Below are 6,400 nucleotides of genomic sequence, written 5' to 3' on the forward strand. Positions count from 1 at the left end.
ATGCTAAAAAGGTATGCAAGCTAAAGAAGTCAATCTACGGATTGAAGCAGGCATCCAGGAGCTGGAATATACGTTTTGATGAAGCGGTCAGTGACTTTGGTTTCATCAAGAACGCAGACGAATCTTGTGTATACAAGAAGGTCAGTGGGAGCAAAATTGCTTTCCTAGTATTATATGTCGACGACATATTGCTTATCGGAAATGACATTCCTATGTTAAACTCTGTCAAGATTTGGCTTGGGAAATGTTTTTCGATGAAGGATCTAGGAGAAGCACAGTACATATTGGGCATCAAGATTTACAGAGATAGATCTAAAAGGATGATTGGACTTAGTCAAAGCACTTATATCAATAAGGTGCTTGATAGGTTCAAGATGGCGGACTCCAAGCGAGGCTACCTACCCATGTCTCATGGAATGACTCTAAGCAAGACTCAGTGCCCAAAAACACTTGATGAGCGTAGACGAATGAATGGGATTCCATATGCATCATTGATTGGTTCAATAATGTATGCTATGATATGTACACGCCCGGATGTTGCGTACGCACTCAGTGCTACGAGCAGATACCAGTCAGACCCAGGAGAGGCGCATTGGACTGCTGCCAAGAACATTCTGAAGTACCTGAAAAGGCACAAAGATGACTTCCTGGTCTATGGTGGAGATGATGAATTAATTGTTAAAGGCTATACGGACGCAAGTTTCCAAACCGACAAAGATGATTTCAGATCACAGTCTGGGTTTGTCTTCTGCCTCAACGGAGGAGCAGTAAGCTGGAAAAGTGCTAAGCAAAGCACCATTGCGGATTCTACAACTGAAGCGTAGTACATTGCTGCACATGAAGCAGCAAAGGAAGCTATATGGCTAAGGAAGTTCATAGGAGAACTTGGTGTAGTCCCCTCCATTAAAGGACCAATAGCCCTGTATTGTGATAATAACGGAGCTATTGCACAGGCAAAAGAGCCTAGACACCACCAGAGAGTCAAGCATGTACTTCGTAGATTTCACCTTCTACGAGAGTTCGTTGAAAGAAAAGAAGTCGAGATAAGCAAAATTGGAACTGATGACAACATATCAGATCCATTAACTAAACCTCTGCCGCAAGCGAAGCACAACTCGCACACTGCAGCTATGGGAATCAAGCATATTGGAGAATGGCTTTGATGTCTCTGTTTAATGTTTTAAAGTTTTAGAGTTTAAATCTTTGTAAAACATTATTGGTTAATCATTCACAATAAATGAAAGAAATTCATTTTTCCATTTAATTTGTGGTTTATTAAATGATGAGTCCCTTCAACTTGACGATATATTCAAGATAGACTGTCAGGACCAGTCCTGTGACTAAGAAATGTCTATCAAGTGAACTTGAATGTCAAAGGTTGAAAATGGTCCCTAATTGGAGTTTTCTATAAAATTGGACGCATAGAAAACGTTAGACGATTAGAGTGCAAGATGACTAGTAGTTCTGTTTCTTGAACTATGTGGACATGGCAATGTCATAATCATTTGCATAGATACTTACTTTGGGAAGACTAGTATCGGACAAGACCTATGAAACTTTACTGTAAGAGATGAAAATCTGTCATAAGTAAATTTCATTAAATTATTAGACACTAAATCCTCAATACCTGAGTGATTTGAGATTACTTGTTTGAGAACTGGTTGCTTTGACGTTGACCAACCGTCGCACCGTAAAAGGAGGCTATAAAGGCAACGCTCAGGTAATCACCTATCAAACGAAGTCTAATCTCAAGATCGCAAGATTGGGATTGTCCTCCCATAAATCGGGATGAGATGCTTAAAAGTTGTACAAGGCCACTCGGAGAGCTAGAAACTGTGAAATGCATGGCCGTGCTCGGATGAATCATAGGCTATGATTATCTGTTTATTTGATCAGTTGAACTCTGAAACCGAGGAACACCTCTGGACATAATAAGGATGACAACTCTTACCTTATGTTCAAGAGCAAGCATCGAGCGACAAAGGAATTAGGAAATGCACACTTGTCCCTAAGGACAAGTGGGAGACTGAAGGAAATAATGCCCTTGGTCCAAGTATGCATTCTATGTTAAGTCTAATAAATGCGGTTCAGTATTAATTAACAAGTTAATAATTCAGTGAGATCAAGTGAGCTGAATGCCTAGCTAGAGGCCGCTTCAGTTCAAGTGGAATTAATGATATTAATCCACAGCTTACTCTTGACTGAACCCGTAGGGTCACACAAATAGTACGTAAACGGATCAAGTATTTAATGGCATTAAATACTCCATCTATGAATATTCGGAACAGACGGATCTTGGTTTCAGTGGGAGCTAAGATCGTCACAGGCAAGAAATGAATACTCCGGAAACGATGATATTGCCGGAAACGGAAATATGGATCGTATCGGAAATATGAATATTATCCAAGTCGTAGATGTTGCCGGAAACGGAAACATGGTACGTATCGGAAAATATTATTGGAAATGGAAATATTACCAGAATCGGAAATATTGCCGGAAACGGAAATATTGTCAGAATCGGAAATATTGCCGGAATCGGAAAATAATTCCGGAAACGGAAATATTAAATAATTGTTCGAAACGGAAATTAATTCCGGAATCGGAAATATTAAATATTGTTCGTATCGGAAATAGATTCCGGAAATGGAAATTTAATCGGAAGCGTATCGTACGAATTAGCATCGGACGAGGCCTGCCGGACGAAGGCCCAGCACGAAGCCAGGCCGTCGCCCAGCAAGCACGCACGCCACAAGCCCAGCGCGCGCCAAGGCCACGGATGCGTGGGCCTTGCTGCGTGGGCTGCAGCTCGCACGCATGGGCAGTCCTTGTGGCTGCCGTGTGTGTGTGAGTTTGTGCTCATGCGTGATTCCTGAATCAGCAAGAGTCAGTGTATGATTAAATGTCTATTCCTAATTGGATAAATTAATTAAATGGAATTCATATAGGATTCTAATTCCAATTAATTCGCATCCTACTAGGATTACGATTCCTTTTCCATAACTCTATAAATAAAGGCCTAGGGGTCATAATTTATATACAAGTTTCAAAGTATTCAAAAGTGAGTTTTTTGAGAGAAAATCAAACACACATCTTGCTCAAAAGTGCCGAAATTTTCTAGTACCTTAAGGGCGATTCTAGTTGGTCAATCTTAAGGCGGATCCGGACGTGCTGTGGACTATCTACGGAGGGACGACACTTGGAGTCCTAAAAGACTTGTTCTTGTTCGGTTCGGGCGCAGCTAGGGAGGGCACGCAACAAAGAGTATGCATCTAATTATGCTATATGATTATGTGTAAATAATATGTTTCCTGGGTTAATGGTTGTTTCCGCATGATCTATGTAAATGTCATATGTATCATAACCTAACAAGGTCCACCCTAGGCCTACTAAAGTTAAAGGTCCACTATAGGCCTACCAAACGAGGCTCATGCTAAGGTCCACTATAGGTCCACTATAGACGAATTTATGTTGAGGAGAAATCCCAAGCAAAAAGAAAAAAATAGAAAGAGAAAAGGGAAGAGCGAAAAGAGCAAGCCATGAAATACTTAAAATGAAAGAGAAGAGGGAGAGCGAAAAGAGCGAGCCATGAAATACTTAGCCTGTACCTCCCAAAGTGCGAAATTTACCCAAGTAAACGAAGGAAAAGAATTGAGTCAACCAATCCAAATCATAAAATTCTACGATGTCTACCCTTCCAATCCTTATGTTCTTAGACGCCTTCGCTCTGGGGCCCCTGTTCAGCTCATCCATGTTCTCATTGCCATAACCCGAGAAACCATTACCTCGACTCTTGTTCTTGAACTTGTTATCAACTGCAAACCACGTAAGGCCATTGACACGTGCGTCATACCCATTATTTCCAAAGCCCGAACCTGCTCTTACACCACCATTAGCATAACGACCATATAACTTGTTTGGATACATCATGTTGATATACCCTTGAGCCGTCCCCATGCTACTCATTGGCCTTGGTTGATGTAAACTCACGACACTAGCACGGAGCTGCAACTTGTGAGTCCTAGCAGATGTAATCCTCTTGCTTGACCAATACCTATACAAATTATCCTATCTCATTCAACCCATCTTTCAAACCGTCTTGAGTCACGAATAAAAAAGAAGACAAATGAAAAGTACAAAAAAATAATAAATAATAAAAAAGGAAACTTTGCAAAGCGCCTATAAAAGTTCGTATAAAAGAAAAAGAAGCATTTAGCGCACCAAAAAAAATCATTTTCAGCGCCCACAGCTGGGCGCCGAAATCTTAAACGCCCCAGCCTGGGCGCTGAATCTCTCTGCTTGCCAAATTTTGTCCAGAAATGCTCGTCATTTTATCCGCACATGCACGGAAAAATAACGAACACTTGGAGGGGTACAACACGTATTCAGAATTACGTACCAAAAAACACATGAAAAGATTTTTGTGCAAATACATGTACTTAAAAAAATAAAACAAAATTTTGGCTTACGGCAAAGCAGCAGATTAAAATAATAATAAACTTCACTTATTTCACCCTATTTCAAACATTACGATTCCACTCGAACGTACTTGTTTAAAATCAACATTCTAAGAAACCATTTTCTAGGCTAAGAACTACGCAAGACCTGATTCCAAATTAAATCTATTTAAGGCGGATACGTAGGCAATCCATGATTCGGTCTAACCAATTTGCAAAAATGTTAGAGCCTATAGAATAACACGAATAAAAAATAGAGTCCCGTATTGAAATTAATTACCTGCAATCCAAGTCGAAAGAAAAACTTAAGTCAAAGGAAGAATCCAAGTCATCAAGATGCCAAAACAAGCACACATCGAAAAATAATAAGGGCACGTACCCTTGCCAGAAAGAGCACTCACACTCCTAGGCACTTAGCCAAGACTCAAAAGATCGTTTTGCCTCAATCGAATGGGGGCTAGCGCAAGCGTCCATGACCTCTAAAGTACTCGACTTGACCCTCCCTAAAGCGAACTAACTCACTTAAAGACCTTCTTTCACCACTAGACATAGTCGTTCGCTTAAAGACCTTCTTTCACCACTAGACGCAGTCATGATCGCCAACAAGTAGTAAAGGCAGTAAGCTTGCAATAAAGAGGACTGTTCTACGGCATCGCCCCATCGTTCCTTCGAACTCAGGGCACCCGTTCATGGTAATTCAAATACTTGCTAATCCCCTTTGAAAAAAAATATCAGACATTGTCAATTGGACTTGGCACTTAACCAAGGCTCACCCTACTCACACATATGACACGGGGGTCTAAAAGCAAAATCTGAAAGCATCATTAATGGGAAGACATAATAGCAACTGGGGGCTAAAAAATTAAAATGAAACAGATAGGGAAAGAACTAAGTATACCTTGACCTTTTATACAGACATACACCAAGTAAATCTAAGTAAATTTGAAAACGGTTTATATTCCCGCCATTCTGGAAAAGGCGGCCCTAAAAGCCCAAAGCATATGCCAAACGGGCACAAGTATATCTTGACGCCTACACCCTGGCTTCCAGCAAATCCTTAGACAGCATTCCAAAAATCGTAACGGTATTTTGATTCACTCATGTAATCTTGTACGAACCCTTCTATAAGTCAACTTACTTAGGACACCTCGGATTGTACACAGTAGGACTCGGATTTCAAATAATTTTCAAAGACTTCTTCGAACATAATAAAGTGTCGTTGGTTTAAGATAAGTATGCGTTGCAAGTGAGTCAAAAAGATTTCTAAATATGATTATGGGTAAAAAAAAAGGCACCTAGCTTTTGGTCAAGGCACACTTCAACATGTGACTACCTTGACCATAGGCAATGTCGCACAATACGACATTTACAAGAGAAGTAGCAAATCACTACTCGAACGTATCTCGCACTAAACGAGTCTGGTTCAAACTATTCATGATCCATGTCACCATGAAAGCATAAAAACGTATGCAAAGCATTATAGCACCAAGCCAATCCCGTAGCTACAATTGGGGGCTTGAGAAAAACACTCTAAAAATGCTCGAAATGACGATTTTATCCAAATTCTCGACGCTAATGCTATACATACATCATAGGGGCACAATCCTAAGCTTTAATCGTGTAAAACGAACCTTAGAATGGCTACAACCCCTCCCAAATTCTAAAGCACTACTTAGAATATATAAAGTCACCCCACTATCAAGGGTAACTGAAAATCGCGAGTCACCAAAACTCCGACCAAACCACTGCACATAACGCTCGCCCTATAAAGCGCCCGTTACACAGTCTACATCGTTCCAAAGCAAAAACGAAAGTCCTGCCTGGGGCGCACTTTCAACGCCCAAACCAGGCGCCAGAGATTCCGACACCCAGATCTGGGCGCTGAAAATCAGCTTTAGGCAAAGGCTGTCGAGGATAAACAAAAAAGGAACATCTATGAATCCTCG

The sequence above is a fragment of the Spinacia oleracea genome, chromosome 5 (assembly GCF_020520425.1).
Source record: "Spinacia oleracea cultivar Varoflay chromosome 5, BTI_SOV_V1, whole genome shotgun sequence".
Classification (NCBI taxonomy): Eukaryota; Viridiplantae; Streptophyta; class Magnoliopsida; order Caryophyllales; family Amaranthaceae; genus Spinacia; species Spinacia oleracea.